We start from the raw sequence: 18,805 nt of genomic DNA, 5'->3' as shown, positions 1-18,805 counted from the left end.
GTAAGTTACTTACCCACCACCACCACCACCCAGGGCCGGCCGCGGTGTTCTCGCGGTTCTAGACGCTCAGTCCGGCACCGCGCGACTGCTACGGTCGCAGGTTCGAATCCTGCTTCGGGCATGGATGTGTGTGATGTCCTTAGATTACTTAGGTTTAAGTAGTTCTAAGTTCTAGGGGACTGATGACCACAGCTGTTAAGTCCCATAGTGATCAGAGCCATTTTTGAACCACCACCCACCGTAACAAACTACTGAACGTGAGCGCAGCTGCGTGTAACAGCTATTCTATAATACGCACACATCAGTCGGTTTTACTAAGAAATTCGCCAATATAGTACAAGGAATCAGACCCCATTAAACCTTTAGGATCTTTTAAAAGTGAACTTTAACTACTAATGGCGGCTACTTTTATGGCGGCTGGCAAATTATTGATAATGTGTTTACCTAAATAATTGGCGCCTTTTTAGAGCAAAGTGAGTGACTTTAAATGTGTTTGCAGATTACTCCCATTTCTATGTTCGGTTTCGACATTAAACTGCTGCTTTAAAAATATTTATTATTTATGACAAACTTAATTAAGGCGCAAATTTATTCTAAAGCAGTAGATAGTATCCCCGGATCCTTAAACAGAGACCTCCAAGCCGTTCTTGAGTTCACGTCACAAATAATACGTATTACACGTCTCTGAACTCGAAAAAAGTTTAGTGTTGCTTGATCAATTTACATAGCAAGTTATCCCGTGTTACGTTATGAAATGAAAGTAAGCTAGCTATTTCATTTTCATGTCACCTGAGCCTGGCAACATCCTCAGTGCGAAAAATAAATGCATTTATACGCTTTAGCAATTTCTGGTATGCTCCTCCCAGTTAAGTTCCGTGGCGTTACAGCTTGATAATACATTCATCGCTGTTAACCTCTTCTGTCTGCTTGTCGCCATATTTTAGGTATATACTGAGGGAAACCTTTTAAAACCTCTGAATTTCATATAACGTGTTTCTTCAGTTGAAATAATTGGCTAAGAGGCATTTATTAATGTTCATGAAAATTTATGTAATCAATCCCTTTAAAACTATACTTGATTTGCTATTTATTGCAATGTTTGTCTCTTCTGCAGAATAAACAAACATACCACCCAGTAATGTTACTGATTACTTCACATTGTCCGCACTGCAATTGTTGTGGGAAAGCTTTTGACATTGTGAATATAAAGCTATTCTCATTAAAAAATTATTTTCTGGTACCAGTCAGTTTCAGAAAGTTCTTTTATTTTGACGATCAACATGTGTTCTGAGGTTTTTTTGTTTTTGGTTGGTTGTTTTTAAAAAATTTTAAGTGTGTTGGTCTAGTAGCATTAACATCTACCTTCGTTTTGTACGAGTATTTTTATATAAAGTCGAACCCCCTAGTTGTTAGTCCTACAAGTCCACAGCTTTCACGCATATGCTCACACTTATCCAGTCGCTTTGTCAACGATTACCTGTCCGTGGCTTAATATGTCTGATATAATTTGAAATGGTTGACAAACAAGCATAAACTCCTCGTAATGTTTGTTTACCATCATTCGGTACAAAACGAAAATATATTGTCTACTTCAACATGGCACAGTACACTTATTGGAATCGACGTGCAGTGGGCACTTGAAAATGTCACTCACAACTACCACAACTTACTAAAAAACTCTGCCGGAACTTACATCAACTGCCCAGATGTGGCTACTTTCAGTAGAGCAAGCTTCTTTTCATATTGTAGCTTGTGATGCCATTTTTATAGCGTCGGTCAAAGCCAAAATAAAAACCAAATTGTCATTTGTACAATGTCAAACGATACTGATGACAAATTTTCAGTATGATTCAATGAATTAAAGTAGAATTCGATGATCCTTATGGACTGCCGCTTCTCTTTCCGTGCAAATCATGTTTATAATGTATTGATTGAACCGGCTGGACACGAGGATGGAATTGCTAAAACATACAATCACGATTACATTTTCCTATCTCTTAAATATCTGAAAAATTTCTTTCGTGTCGTCACATATTGATTCATGTTATTCAACAAATACAGAGATAGTAAGCATAAAGAGTGTCCCCAGAAAGAATGGTGAGTATATGGGGAACGATCATTTGAAGCAAAAAACTTCGTTTGGAAATATGCCGTACCCCAAATTGTTTCCGAGATACAAAACATTTAATGTACATTGTTATTTATTTGCTATATTATTCAATACATTTTCAGACCTATATATGTACAACAGTTATTAAACGTAGCAGTATACTTTTACAAAGCATCAGTTGTATTGCTTGTCTGAGTGCCTATGCACGTTCTCTAATGAGAACAGTAGCGTTCAAGAGGCGACCAAGCAGTTCATTCGTACACCCCAGACTTCATCCAGTCACACAAAAAAAGAAAAAAATCTGTTTCGTAAGTTCTGGCGACCTTGTGGCCAGTTAATTGTAGAACCACTACCAATCCAGCGATTGAGATATTCTCTCATATGTCTGGTAAAATATGGAAGGGCTCCTTTATGCTGAAAGTACACTGCAGTCCCTGTAACCTCAAGGTGTTGTTCGCTCTTTTAAAACGACTGGACTTATCAACATTTTTCCGATCATGCCGCACCAAACATTGATGGAAAAACGAACCTGGAAATCGATATCCACTTTAGCGGGTAGATTTTCCTACGAACGTTTATTGTTAATTCCATTCTGTGTACAGGCGGCTTTATCGGTGAATGAATAATTGAAGCAAATGACGATTGTCATTTAAACAGTGACCAAATTCAAGTCGTGTGGTATTGTCGCCAACGTGAAGATTGTGGACATACTGTGTATAAAATGGGTACAAATCTTCCTCATGTAACGTTTGCTATACATGGATTCGTGCGGTACTGGTACGTGCAGAAAGTCGCCGTCTGCTGGTGGTAGTACTATGCCGCAGCATTGCTGTTCCTGCACAGATTGTTGAACCAACTGCAGAGAAGAAAAATGACAACTTCTAAGAAAACCTGTTTGTTGCAAATTTTTAGCAAGGACAACTACGTGTCCAAGGGGCTAGTTTAATAGCAGAAAGGCATCCCGGTGAAAAGGGATGAATGCGACGAGGTAGGTAGGGCTAAAATAAAACGTCAAATAGTTTGGTTGGTTGAGACATACTTGCCCGCAACTAGCCCAGAAACAAATGTACGTAAAATGTGTTCTGCCTGGGAAATCATTTAGAGTAGGTCATATATCAATAGGAAGATTTAGCTGCAAATGAGCGCTCCTGTCACATCTATGAATATTGACCATTCCTCCTCTTTAGGTACTTGGAGTGCTATGGTGGGTCTTCCCTCTACGTGGTTGCGACAATGTTTCACTATGCTGTTCATGCAATTTACCTGCATTTCCCTTTACCTATTCAGTCACAAAAATGGTTCAAATGGCGCTGAGCACTATCGAACTTAACATCTGAGGCCGTCAGTCCCCTAGAACTTAGAACTACTTAAACCTAACTAACCTAAGGACATCACAGACATCCATGCCCGAGGCAGGATTCGAACCAGTGACCGTAGCATTCGTGCGGTTTCTCATTGAAGCGCCTAGAACCGCTCGGCCACCGCTATTCAATCACAGATGAGGGAAAGAAAAACATAGGTGCAAAGAAGGTAACAGCGAAGAAACCATGGGTAACAGAAGAAATACTTCAGTTGATCGATGAAAGAAGGAAGTACGAAAATATTCAGGGAAATTTAGGATACAGAAATACAGGTCACTGAAGAATGAAATAAATAGGAAATGCGGGGCAGTTAAGATGGAATGGATGCATGAAAAATGTAAAGAAATCGAAAAAGTAATTGTCGAAAGGACTGACTCAGCATATAGGAAAGTGAAAACAAGGCAAGGGTAGTAACATTGAGAGTGCAACGGGAATGCCACTGTTAAATGCAGAGGAGAGTGCGGACAGACGGAAACAATACACAGCAGGCCTCTATGAGGTAGAAGATTTGTCTGAAGAAGAAGAAACAGACGATTTAGAAGAGGTAGGGGATACAGTATTAGTCAGAATTTTAAAAGAGCTTTGGAGGTCTTGAGATCAAATAAGGCAGAAGGGATAGCATCCAAGTTGCTGACCAGAATAATACACAGAAGAATGGAAAGAAATTGAGGATGTGTTGGATGACTATCAGTATGCCTTTAGGAATGGTAAAGTCACCAGAGAGGCAATGCTGACGTTGCGGTTGATGATGGAGGCAAGGCTAAACAAAAATCAAGACACACGCATAGGATTTGTCGACCTGGAAAAAGCGTTCGACAATGTAAAATGGTGCAAGATGTTCGAAATTCTGAGAAAAATAGCGGTGAGCTATAGGGAGAAATGGTTCAAATGGCTCTGATTACTATGGGAGTTAACATCCGAGGTCATCAGTCCCCTAGAACTTCGTACTACTTAAACCTAATTAACCTAAGGATATCACACACATGCATGCCCGAGGCAGGATTCGAACCTGCGACCGTAGTATAGGGACACATGTGTAATATACAAAATATACAATACGTACAGGAGCCAAAAGGGAATAATAAGAGTGGACGACGAAGAACGAAGTGCTCGCATTAAAAAGGCTGTAGTCTTTCGCCCCTTCTGTTCAATCTGTACATCGAAGAAGCAATGATGAAAATAAAAGAAAGGTTCAGGAGTGGGATTAAAGTTCGAGGTGAAATGATATCAGTAATACGATTCGCTGATGACATTTACATCCTGAGTGAAAGTGAAGAAGAATTATAATCTGTTGAATGGAATGAACAGTCTAATTAGTACAGAATATAGATTGAGAATAATCGAAGAAAGACGAAAGTAATGAGAAGTAGCAGAAATGAGAATAGCGAGAAGTTTAACATCAGGATTAATGGCCATGAAGTAGATGAAGTAAGGCGTTGTGCTCCCTACGCAGGAAAATAGCCAATCGTTTGCGCACAGCATTGTATGGTAGTGAAATGTGGACTGTGGGAAAACCGGAACAGAAGAGAATCGAAGCGTTTGAAATGTGCTGCTACAGACGAATGTTGAAAAGTAGGTGGACTGATAAGGTAATGATGTTCTGCACAGGATTGGAGAGGAAAGGGATATGTGGGAAACGCTGACAAGGAGAAGAGAGAGGATGATAGGTCATCTGTTAAGACATCAGGGAATGACTTCCATGGTACTAGAGGGAACTGTAGAGGGCAAAAAGTGTAGAGGAAGACAGAGATTGCTATACATCCAGCAAATATTGAGGACGTGGATTGAAAGTGCTACTCTGAAATGAAGAGGTTGGCGCAGGAGAGGAATTCGTGGCGGGCCGCATCAAACCAGTCAGAAGCCTGATGACTCGGAAAGAAATTCCTTTCTAGTTATACTCTTGCGTTAGTCCTGTTTGATTTTATGTTGATGACCCAGTGCTCACCTGTCCTGAAATCACTATGAAAACACATTACTAGTTGTTTTATGACATCCTTGTGAGCCTTCATTTAAGTGATAACGCGGTACTGATGTTTAAATTGTCGAAAGATATCCGAGGTGAAAGTGCAGTGCTCCTCACTGCGTACTCGTGCATCACGTACTTGTGTCATAGTGTTAGCGGTACCAGCCCTATGATTATTTTCGGATAACAATCACGTTGTCCATAGGAAACTACTGTTGCCATACATCAGCGAAGAAAACTAGGAGACATTATTTACGCTTATCTTCCTGCATGGCAGAGTCGTACTGCATCTAGATAAAGCTTTTAATTGTATGGCATTGACGTTTCACTTCGTTTACTTACGAACTATCGTCTCTGGGCTTTGGGCGTAATATACGTTTTTGTTTTTTAAAACGTGTACCAGGCATGTGACTACATAAGTTAGTTTTCTACGTAGGAAATATAGCGTTAGTATCCATTTATCAGCTTAGAAATAATTTTCGGGGCCGATGTTAATTAAAATATTATAACATTTTGCAGCCAGCCGGGGTGGCCGAACGGTTCTAGGCGCTTCAGTCCGGAACCGCGCGACTGCTACTGTCGCAGGTTCGAATCCTGCCTCGGGCATGAACGTATGTGATGTCCTTAGGTTAGTTAGGTTTAAGTAGTTCTAAGTTCTAAGGGACTGATGACCTCCGATGTTAAGTCCCATAGTGCTCAGAGCCATGTGAACCATGTGTGTACTGTTTTGGTTTGTTTGTCGCATGTTTGCTCGTGTGAGCCATCAATATCAACTACAGGCCAACATTACTTTGTGCAAGTATGCACGTATCGTTCTCGAGACAAGACGAACGTTTGACACATTGCACTACCTACCGCGAGCAGTCCAATATGTATTAACATATTCATGTTAATGGATCACAACGCTGGCCTTCGAATGAATGACTGACCTCACTGGTCCATGTCTTTATGGATAAAACTGTCACAAGGGACAAAGCTGATTATTTATGAATTAATTCACGGTTCTATGAACATGTAGGCTTTTTCGAAGGGTTGTACTAATTAATTTTCCGAATTCCCAGCATGCTGAGATGTTGAAGGGTTAGCAACTATTTAACTATGACAAACAGCTCTTCTTTATTACTTGGTGATGACCAGTTTCATGTTTTTATTCATAACTCACTGTCAAATCATCCATCCGATCAGAATAAATATTACTCCACATAGTAAACAATCATCACAATCGTTACCCAAGAGAGTACAATGCAAGTGATCATGAAACCGGATACAAACAGAAAAAAACTGATAGAAACAGAAAACTTTTGTACCCGGTTTCACGATCACTTGCATGGTCCTCACTTGGATAACGATTGTCATGACGTTTTGCTATGTGGAGTAACATTTATTCTAATTGGATGGATGATCTGAGTGTGGGTTAGGAATAAAAATCAGTTGACTTCGCGTGAAGAATGCACCGCTTCACGATTATATTTCGTAATAACAAGACTTTTTGTGTGCTCATCTTCCGCAGAAAGCACAGAAATACTCGTTTTGTAAATAAAATAGCCTTTTGTTGCTGCAACTTAATTCATTTTTCCTAAACTCGTTTCGCCGTTTTCATGCTCTTAGGCATCTTCAGTGGGATCTATATTTTGTTATTTTTAGATTATCAAACAGTTCACGTGGCGTTTTTTTATGTAAATAAGTATGAAAAAGTTGGGAGTACAAAATTGTGCTTATGTTACGGAAATAAAATGGTAGTGCGACCTCCAGACGAGATGAGAGGAAAAGCAGACCACAGGAAACTGTAAGTAATTACTTATTTACACAAAAAAACGCAGCGTGAACTGTCTGATAATATAAAAGTAACAAAATTGTATCATTATAGATCCCACTGAAGATGCCTTCAAGCAAGAAAAAGACGAAACGCTTCTGGGAAAACTAAATTAAGTGCAGCAAGAAAAGGGGGCTTTATTTACAAAATAAATATTTCATAATATTCGAAGTCCCTTGTAGCTAGCGTTCTATATTGCAGAAATTAGCCACGTATACCCAAGATGTACGTTGAGATCAGAAACGGAAGGGGAGAGAGAGAGAGAGAGGCGGGGAGACGAAGAGAGGAAAGAGAAGTAGGGAACATGGTGCTATCCTAGTTTCTGATTGGGCTGTCTAGAGTCGGCAAACCGAAGCCCCAGCGGTGTTACACTGGCAGCAGTCATAAACCCGAGATTGACTGGAGTGGCATGGTGCACCCGCTTCGGGCTGGCCAGGTTTACAGAGCTCCACGTCACGCTATGGCTGCCCGCCGTGGTCTCTTAATACCGGCTCGCGCGCTGCCCGGTCCTGCGCTTGGGTTTGTTTAATGAGGCTGCGAGGTGCTCCGAATTACCCGCGTCCCGGCGCGGCGGCGACTACATTAATACCGGAAATTTACCGCCGCGCCCGCGCCGTAAATAACTTTAACGCTCCAGCGAAACGCGCTGTCACTCGCGGGCTGCCGTAACTCGTGCCCAGAAAGCAGCAACACTTGTTCCCTCGCACCTGCCCTCCTCCTCTGTCATCCGCCCAATGCGTCCAGCAATAGGCCTGTTTCTCTGGGCCAACTGCTTTGAGCCAACAAGGCGAGTGGTAAATTTCTGAGGCGTTTGTTCATACACATCAAAAAGAGTTTTGCACCAACTCGGTTCCGAGAGTTCCGGAACCTGTACAGAAAATTGGAACTGAGATCAACATAAACATCATTTCCGCCCTTTTTATTTCTAATGAAAACCACACATTGCATGTTGTACCACCATACAGATAGACCTTCAAACGTGGTGTTACAGACTGATGTACACACCGGTACCTCTAATACCCAGTAGCACGTCTTCTTGCATTGATGCATGACTGAATTCGTCGTGGCGTACTATCCACTAGTTCATCAACGCACTGTTGGTCCACATTCTCCCACTCCTCAACGGCGATTCGGCGTAGATCCCTCAGAGTGTTTGATGGGACACGTCGTCCATAAACAGCCCTATTCAATCTACCCCAGGCATGTTCGATAGGGTTCATGTCTGACGAACATTTGTCCACTCTAGTCGAGCGATGTCGTTATCCCGTAGGAAGTCATTCACGAGATGTGCACGATGGGGGGCGCGAACTGTCGTACATGAAGACGAATGCCTCGCCAATATGCTGCCGATATGGTTGCAGTATCGGTCGGAGGATGGTATTCACGTATCGTACAGCCGTTACAGTGCCTTCCATTACCACCAGCGGCGTACGTCGGCCCCAAATAATGCCACCCGAAAACAGCAGGGAACCTCCACCTAACTGCACTCGCTGGACAGCGTGTCTAAGGCGCCGGCCTGACCGGTTTGCCTCCAAACACGTGTGATTGAAAGTATATGCGACACTCACCGTTGAAGAGAACGTGATGCCAATCCTGAGCGGTCCATTCGGATATTGTTGGGCCCATCTATACCGCGCTACATGGTGTAGTGGTTGCAAAAATGGACCTCGTCATGGACGTCGGGAGTGACGTTGTGTATCATGCACCCTGTTCCGCACAGTTTGAGTCGTAACACGACTTCCTGTGGCTGCACGAAAAGTATGGTTCAACATGGTGGCGTAGCTGTCAGGGTTCCTCCGAGCCATAATCCGTAGGTAGCGGTCATGCACTGCATTAGTGGCCCTTGGGCGGCCTGAGTGAGGCTTGTCATCGACAGTTCCTGTCTCTCTGTATCTCCTCCATGTTCGAAAAACATCGCTTTGGTTCACTCCGAGACGGCTGGACACTTGCCTTGTTGAGAGCCCTTCCTGGCACAAAGTAACAATGCGGACGCGATCGAACCGTGGTATTGACAGTCTAGACATGGTTGAACTACAAACAACACAAGCCGTGTATTTCCTTGTGGAATGTCTAATCGGCTGTCGGGCCCCCTTCGTCTAATAGGCGCTGCTCATGCATGGTTGTGTAAATCTTGGGACTAGTTTAGCGACATCTGTGAACAGTCAAAGGGAATGTGTCTGCGATACAATATCCACAGTCATTATCTTCAGGAGTTCTGGGAACCGGGCTGATGCAAAACGTTTTTTTGATATGTGTTTAAATGGCCATATTTTTGCCCATCGCATTCTAGAATGTGCACCAATGTTCTTTTTCGAGTGTATTAGCGAGAAAAAGCTTCAGAAATCGGTAGACGGTTTTACAATCCTGCGCTCTATTCAACCTAATTATGATAAACTGAAAATGAATAAAGTAAATCCGGATGGGTATGTAGTTTAAAGTTACTAATGAAGCTTGTGTTGAGTAAAAATGTTTAGATGCTTATGCACTATATGATCAAAGTATCCAGAGACCTATGAGTGGGCATTAATTTGGAGTGTGCCCACCCTTTGCCCTTATGACAGCTTTAACTCTACTGGGGAAACTTCTAATAAGTCTTTGGAGGAATGGCGCCCACTCCTACCGAAACCATAAAAGGTATGATGTTGGACGCAAGGGTCTGGAGCTAAGTTGCGTTCTAGTTCATTACAGGGGTGATTGAGTTCAGGTCCGAACGCTGATATGCCAATCCATTTCAGAACTGTTAACTCCCACAGGCGATTTTTTCACAGATGCTGCTTTATAACAGGGTCAATTGTCATGCTGATACATCAGTCATGTCTTCGAGCTGTTCCTCTGCTGTATACAGTACAAGAAGCTGTGAAATTTGTTCTTATCCTTTATGCTCTAGCGTTTTCTATATAGCATGAAGATGAGTGAGAAGTAGCGGTGGGAGAGTGTTGTGCTAACCGCATCCCTGTCCGTATCCACATCTGGTGACGCGGCGGCAACCACCGTTGAGCCTTCAAGGCCTATTCCGACGCTGTTTTTTTGTATTATAGCGCAATAACGAGACCACATCGTAACCACGAAAACCCGCATGCCATAACACGACCTCCCCTGTACTTGACTATTGGCACCAGTGCGTAATTTCTAAAATTTTGGGAACCGGGACTCGCATCTTGAAGCAAAGCTCTCCACGCCCCCGCGCCTCCCCCTGCGATATGTACCGATCACAACTTCGGAACGAAGCTCAGCTTATCTTGGGTATAGCGCACACGTACACACACACACACACACACACACACACACACACACACACACACACACACACACACACACAGTATCTCGCTCCACGCCGCTGCCCACCGCATCACATTGCTCGCCCACTTTCACGTTCGGTATGGCCGGCGCATCGGCAAATACAGTTCCTTCACGATTGAAAACACTTCCACTATTTTAAATCTCCGGTGCCGACTTATTTCAGTTAGTTGGAAAAATATTCTGTGAGATGTGGCGGAACGCCGAAATGAAGCCCTGTTTGGCACTTGACATGATGAGGTAACGTCCTTCACGCATTTGACAAACCCAAACCCTCCATCGGATTTCCGCAGGGTACAGCGTGGTTGCTCACTCCAAACCACTCGTGCCCAGTCATCCACTGTCCAGTGGCGTTTCTCTTTTAACCACTTCGACCGCCACTTAGCACTGATTATAGAAATCTGTGGCCTACGAAGAGCTGCCCGTTCTTTGTAACTCTCTATGCACTGTCCTTGTGCTAGATGGACAACTGGTAGCAATTTGGAATTCACGACTGATTCCTTCCGCTGATTTCATGTGACTTTTTAAAATCACCCTCCGCTATCCCCGACGGTTCCTCCCTGCCAGTACATGACATCGGCCTGATCTTGGTGTAACTGTGGGTATTCATTCGCGTTTCCACTACACAGTCATGTCATGAAATGCCAATTTGAGCGTCTTTAAAAGGGTTAAAATTTTCCTGACAGATTTGTTACCCAGCTGACATCCACTGAATAGTCGACGTTCGAGGTTACTGACAGACCATTCTAATGTTACTGCTTCGCTACTGAGAGGTCAATGCTCCCTGCTTCCTTTTATGCTGTTGGGTCCGTCTCATGTGACATGTACTGAGCAGTTCCGTATTACGTAGTGGTGTCCGGATACCTTTTTTTCAAATGGCTCTGAGCACTATGGGACTTAACATCTGTGGTCATCAGTCCTCTAGAACTTAGAACCACTTAAACCTAGCTAACCTAAGGACATCACACACATCCATGCCCGAGGCAGGATTCGATCCTGCGACCGTAGCGGGCACACGGTTCCAGACTGAAGCGCCTAGAACCGCACGGCCACACCAGCCGGTGGATACCTTTTATAAAATGGTGTAGAAAAGTGAAAAAAAGGATGTCAATTTTATGGGTCAGTATATGTTTATTACAATGGCTACAGAATGAACGAGTCACGAAAGTTAAACCAGATGGGAAGTGCTTCTATCGAGTACTTAGCAACGACATGAGAAGGATGACCATACGGTTTGTAAAACAATTGCATATATTCAGCGAATATGAAATCGACTGAAAGCGGTCATACGCGAAACATAAATTGAACTCTCTCTGAACATTTAACTGAAGTGTTCCGAAGGATATTCTTTTAGTATAACTTTGTTTTTTGGGGGCACAAAATTCGCTACATGGGCTGATCACTCACTCGCAAATTTGCAGGAGAAAGCCCCAAACAGTTATCAGAATTATGTTGTAAAAAAAATGTTGATGATACAATAATCTCGTTTGACGTTACGACAGAAAAAAATTGCAAGTCAGCCTTTTGCTGCAACGCAGCACCCCTGCCCCCCCCCCCCCCCCCCCCCGCGCCACTCTTCCCCACCATCCGAAAAAGAATATGGAAAAGTATGGTACTTTCCCTGCTGTTCTCGTCATCGTCCAGCGTCTATATATGACTTACGGGTCAGTGCCGCAACACGTGTATTGAGCTTTCCACTATCACTGACATTCCCTCCCTTTCTCTACTGTATTCCTCGCTTCTGAGTTTAGTAGCCCTTGTAAAAGTTTGTGCTTAGCTCTATACACAAAAATTTTGAATGAAATGAGCAGCTGAGGGGACCGAGTCACTGACATCGTGGCGGCGTGTTACGAACATCGGCAGTTTTCCTGAAACTTTAGAAACTAGGTAAGTAGCGTGGGGACACAACTAGCAGACTGGCAGTTAATTAAAGAAGAAAGCGTGAATGGAAGTTCAATGACATTTGTGTCGATTTCGAATAACCTTTCCTTCAGACAAATGAACGATTCACCAAAGTTAATACTTCTGTAATTGCTCATGGAACCAGAATTTCAAGTCTCATTGTTCCTAAACAGGAGTCAACTCCGTTAATAGACACATTGCCTCAAAATCTATTCTTTATAGATTATTCGAACAACACGTAACTGTCGTCAGTCACCATTTCGATATCATCTTAGTATTTAATTTCCATAGATTATGCAATTAACAACCAATAGCCGGCCGCTGTGACCGAGCTATTCTAGGCGCTTCAGTCTGGAATCCTGCCTCGGGCATGGATGTGTGTGATGTCCTTAGGTTAGTTAGGTTTGAGTAGTTCTAAGGGACTGATGACGTCAGATGTTAAGTCCGATAGTGCTTAGAACCATTTGAACCATTTGAACAACCAATACAGCTTTGACACGGCTTATACAAATATTGAATGAAACGAGCAGTCGCTGAGAATGACTCAAGCAGAAAAAATCAAGTAACTATGAGCAATACAAGACGAAATTTGATACCAAACGGCACGATGTACAGGACAAACTAATATGTTCATGGAGGAATAGTAAAAGGAAAGTAATTGTAGAGAAAGACAAAGGTTATTTCAGATCCCACTACGACTCTGTATCTGGCGATACACGTATTCACGGGATTAAATAGCCCTGAAATGAATTAGACTGTAGGACTGAAAAAGGGAAACAAATGCTAGTAACACTTGAACAGGCACACAAAGGAATCATTTACTCAGATGTAGGGATCAGGGGCACTAGATACATTTAGCTATCACACGTCTTCGGATTTCGCCTGAGTTACTGCTTAATGTTTTCCCCGTCGGGAACGGCGCCGGACGTGTGTATTTACTTTGGCGACACGACAAACAGCAAGCACGGTGCTCAGAGTGGATCGGCGCATGCGCAGAGCGCCGACCCTGGCCCTGAGTGGCGGCGCGTGTTTACAAACAAACGCTGCGCCGCGCCCGCCCGTGTCCCTGGCAGCTCGCCTTCAACGGCGTGCTCTGGCAACGGGCCCTCGTTGAGGCCCGCCAACCAGGCCGACGACGCACGGCGCGCAGGGATCACGCCAGGCGGACCCCTTGTTAACAAGACCACAGGTTACCTCAGGATCTTATTCTTCACGTACAAAACTTGAAATTAACTAACTCCGCGTGCCACAGTTGCAGAAACGTAGGTAACTAATTGTCTCTCCGCTCCCTTAGCTGAACGGTCAGCGCTTCAGACTGACTGTCATGCAGCGGCCCCGGCCTAGATCCCCCGCCGGTCCGAAGTTTTTCTGCGCTCGGGGACGGGGTCTTGTGTTGTCCTCGTCATCATTGCAACATCATCAACACGCAATTCTCCCAATGCGGCATCAACTGAAAAGACTTGCAAACTCGGAGGCCGAACTCTCGGCCATCAGTGCCATACGATCATTTCATTTTTAAAAATTGTTAAAAAAAATGGCTCTGAGCACTATGGGACTTAACTTCTGTGGTCATGAGTACCCTAGAACTTAGAACTACGTAAACCTAACTAACCTAAGGACATCACACACATCCATGCCCGAGGCAGGATTCGAACCTGCGACCGTAGCGGTCGCGCGGTTCCAGCCTGTAGCGTCTAGAACCGCTCGGCCATCCCGGCCGGCTTGGGTGGAATAATACGGATGGAGACTCTACCAAAGCTTCCATTTACACTGTTCGATAACATTACTTTGCTCGTCTGCTAGCACGTAGAGTAACCGGAGTTGACAACACAATACACAAGTTTTTGAGTGAGCCAACCAAATGCTAATAGTTTCCCATAGGAATCTCGAGGCAAACGGTATGCAGTATTCCGATCGCCAGTTGAAGTAAGGAGGTTTAATTTAGTCCACACAACGAAAGAGATGATGCCATCCATGAAAAATTGTGTTTGGACCGTAAAATCTGAGGGCAAAGGAAATCACTTCGACGTCTTGATCCTACTCTTCCAGCCATATCAAGTACTTCCGGCAAATTTATGGCCTTCTAACAGTCTGAAACACTCCTTATCTTGCTGAAAGGCTCCGTTCTGCCAAGGATGAGAATAGGGACCTATTCCCAAGGGTGGAGCTAATGACCTAAAACGATCAGTCAAGCAGGTCCCTCTCAAGAACTAAGTCATGACAACACTTGTATTCATTTGGCGTGATTGCAGAGTGTAGATTGTCTGCTGTTTATTGTTGGACATGCTGATGCTCGTCTTCTGTATGGTGTGCCAAATGTTACTGAACATGTGAACCCGTCACCGGCCAGCTGATGTACAGCTTCGACATTGTTGACTAAATTCGAGTCATTCTAAATGTATTTGTGATGTTGTGCAGGTTTTCTATCTATTAAGATTTATAGTGCTGTTTGACTTACTTTTGTGTTTGACCAAGTGTTGAAATATTCCACTGACAATGATTCAAACGTTAGAAATGCAAAAATTAACTAATGTGAGAAAATTAGTGTTTTAAGGAAATCTTTATTTTTTCGTTTCAGGTTAATATCTCTGCGATTTTTCGTCAAACAGCAGAAGGGACATCCATCAGCCAACTCGTCACACTTGAGGACAGAAGGAAAAGCTGTTGTCCAGGTAGGTACTTCATTTTGTAACCATGCCACTACACGACAGCGAAAGTTTTATTTACGCGATGCTGTAGGCTATGTCAACATCCTGAACATTTTCTACTGTGAAATAATAAAATAATCTAAAACCTGTATGAACAAAAGTATAGATCACGTGCCCCCTACTAAATTGTTCATAAAATACTAAAAGGATATCACTCAGTTCTCTTCCGAAACTATGCCATCTTTCTGTAACCTTAAACGCGAATTTGTGTAAGTAATTAACGACACGATTTATTTATTTCAACATTACCTTTACAATGCATTTGCAACGAGGCATTTATTCCAGCTCTCATAACTTTTCGAAGTTAGCAGCTCGTGACAGATCCAAGAGTTTTCCGTAGAGTTGTTTTATGAACACTTTACGGTTTCTGCAAGGAGAACTAAATGCATAGATCATTGGCCAAAGCCTCTTCGACAAGTAGCACTACTAGATATTCGTTAGGGTGCGTCATCAATCAGAAACCAAAGAAAAACAGGAGAATGTTTCTAGACGTAACTACACGCGTCTTTAAAAATCCAATTTGGTAAAATTACTTTTAAGACACAAAGGAATTACAAGGATTGGCTGCGAGTGGGCACTGATCTAAATCGGAGAGGAAAGTTGAAATTTGTGCCGTACCAGGATTCGAACTCTGACCTCCGGCTTACTAGGCAAATGTGCTGACCAGTCCGCCATCCGGAGACAGTGGTCGTCGCAACTACACGGAGTCCCTAATGCACCTCCCGTCAGACTCAAATTCTCAGCTTATCCACATAGCGCTAATGTAGTGCCCCGCGCCCATTATCCTCATAACTCGCGGCATTTCTCAATTCCCGTAAGAGCTCTAGGCTGGTGTGCACCTGCACTGAAGAGGTCTCTGGCCGTCCACGCTTCAATGGTACATATTTGGTGTCTGTTTTTTCGGACGTGTCTGACAGAACAGACACCATATACATGATGAGAGTCACCCACATGCCTTGCTCATACTGTGGCATCAAGCAGTCAGGCCTGCAAGATGAGTGGTCTGCCAAGCGAGTGGATTCATTCTTATTTATCGAGTTACATGAACTCTCATACTCACAGTTTAGTTACAAATTATCCTCCTGTATGAATAACACGCAACGGAAACACGCATCTGACTATCAGTAACTTACAGATCTCTGACTGTTCACTACGCACTGGCAATACCACATCTTCTTTCCTTTTTATTTAACGGCTTTTATCAACACGTGGCCATCGCACAGAATACGAGTGGCGCACACATTATAGATTCTGGATATCATAACAACATACAATTCGAAGGAAAAGGCCACCAATCTTTTTCTTTTCACTATCTTATTTATTCCGATAAATTCTATAACCTAAACACACAAATTCTATAACCTACAACAATAACACATGAGAAATTCCGCCCAGTGGGCATGGCTTAACATTGGTGATTCTCTACCTTATGGTCTCGTAATTATTTAACGCTACAGTGCACATTCTGGATAGGATGGTGGATCTTTTATTATTTCTCACACTTCGACTCTCACAATCATCATCACGAAACTTTCCTCCAGACCGAGCAGTACAAAAGGAACACGCATAACCCACTAATCTTTTGAAACTACCTCGCTACTCTCCCATGCAAACCACACATACCCAAATTACATGACATACACCACACTACAATATGAAATACTACACAGGGAATAGTCACCACATTATCACTTTCAGCTTTACCACTTCAATTAATACTTATCCCAGTTTCACACGCCACTGCCCCACTTCGTAATTCTACTTTCCTACTATGAATTCTGGAGATATATGCATGTCTTCCTGTGCAATGCAAGCCAAGTGGCGTTGCTGGATAGACGGCCGACTCACCTTGCTTCTCTCTCAGAGTTTGAATCTAGCGTCACACGGAATCATATCACGCAAAGTAATATTAAGAACGTATTCATCACACACGCGAGTCCTCAACTGATACCATGGACGAGTACTTCTCTTTATCTTTTGTCTCATACACAGTTTGAGACTCACACAGTACTCTCCACGTGGAAGTACTCGTCTCTAATCTCAAGTCCTGCACACGCCATTTCTTAAATATTTCAACTTATGGTATACACGCTATTTCTTAAATATTTCAACTAATTGTACACACGCAAGTAATTCAGCTTAACTTAAGCACACAGAAGTATTTCAACTTATTGCTACACGTGGTTTCATTGTGACCATTGGTCACTTCCGAAGATTACTACAATCCCATTAATATTACCTGCCTGACATTTAATTCTCCCCACAAAAGTTCCTGAAATAGAGAAATTATTATTTCAAACTACTCTTAAATATTCCACATGCATACCATGTCTCCACTCTTTTGTCTTTACGGAGCACAACTAAGACAGGTCTTAACAGCACGAGATCCAGCGGCAGAGTGCTGAAACATGGCCGTTCTTCAGGTCATCTCGCACCTCTGTCGAGGTGGGGGAAGACCATGCTACCGTATTGGTCAGCCACATTTCAGGCGCTCAAAGTTCCGGTAAGTTTCATCTCTTTGGTACCATCAAAGGTGGCCAAAGGATCGTCTCAAAGATGATCATATACTCACATTCACTATCTGCGGTTAGCAGACGACCATACATTCATTCATTTCACAGATCTCACCAAACTGGATGTAGGGATTTATTTTGTGGGAGTGCACATGTGATCAATTAAATAAATAAATTGTCATTTTTTCCCACACTGGTATCCGGCTTCGCTGTATTAATTGAAACTGAGTTATTATTAGAAAAAATATGTTGTTCAGACAAGAACAATGAAGTATGTTGTACCTATTTTCAATGTCGGGCGGTACTGTACCCTTTCAATGAAACTAATTTTCTTTACATTAAAAAAATTGTATTTTCTGTTGTTTCATCCAGTTATCATTTCCCATTTCTAGGATTAGGGAATTACGTGAGTTGATGTTGCAAATGCAATGCAATGCAATGTGCGCAGGGAATAATAAAGCACTGAGAACATCCGAGTGAATGACCAAATTCATAACATGTATTTACAATATTCCACATTAAATGCTGAACATAATTATAATTTTCTCATGGCAGATTTTGTGGATTTTGCTATTGAAAATGGAAATGAGCGTTTGGAGTCATTGTCCGGGAGGCCCCTTGTGGGGCAGGCCCAGCCGCCTTGGTGCAGGTCTTATTACATTCGACGCCACATTGGGCGACCTGCGCGTCAGATGGGGATGAAATGATAATGAAGACAACACAATACCCAGTCCCTGAGCGGAGAAAATCGCCGACCCAGCCGGGAATCGAACCAGAGCCCTTAGGACGGCAATCTGTCACGCTGACCACTCAGCTATCGGGGTGGACGATTTTGTCATTTAAAACGATTTTTGACGTGTGTGGTTCTTTTCAGAACACTTTTCTTTTTTGATAACGAAGAAACAAATAGAACGTACTCTAAATTATATTCGTTATCTCGGCTACTGGTAATATAATACTATTGAATAAATTAAACAAAAAACTCGAATGACTCATTCGATTAACTGTAGCATAAATCTGTAAGAAACAGTGAAAAACCGTTGACGTTTCTGGAGTCACATTTCTCAGTAATTGGAAAGAGAAAATTGATAACGTAAAAACTTCAGTGCTGCAGAACGTACATCGTGTTCTGGAATTT

General features: G+C 42.8%; 1 protein-coding gene across 2 annotated transcripts in view; it reads left to right on the top strand.

Moving 5' to 3' along the window:
- The first annotated feature begins 15,022 nt into the window (after positions 1–15,022).
- LOC126457822 (extracellular sulfatase SULF-1 homolog) overlaps positions 15,023–18,805 on the top strand; it is a 796,827-nt gene continuing 793,044 nt past the window's right edge. For both annotated transcript variants that reach the window (XM_050094450.1, XM_050094449.1), the window contains exon 1: positions 15,023–15,118. The gene's annotated coding sequence lies outside the window, so the exon portion shown is untranslated. The remainder of the gene's footprint in view (positions 15,119–18,805) is intronic.

Source organism: Schistocerca serialis, chromosome 2 (assembly GCF_023864345.2).
Source record: "Schistocerca serialis cubense isolate TAMUIC-IGC-003099 chromosome 2, iqSchSeri2.2, whole genome shotgun sequence".
Classification (NCBI taxonomy): domain Eukaryota; kingdom Metazoa; phylum Arthropoda; class Insecta; order Orthoptera; family Acrididae; genus Schistocerca; species Schistocerca serialis.
This window is presented reverse-complemented; position numbering and strand designations above follow the sequence as displayed.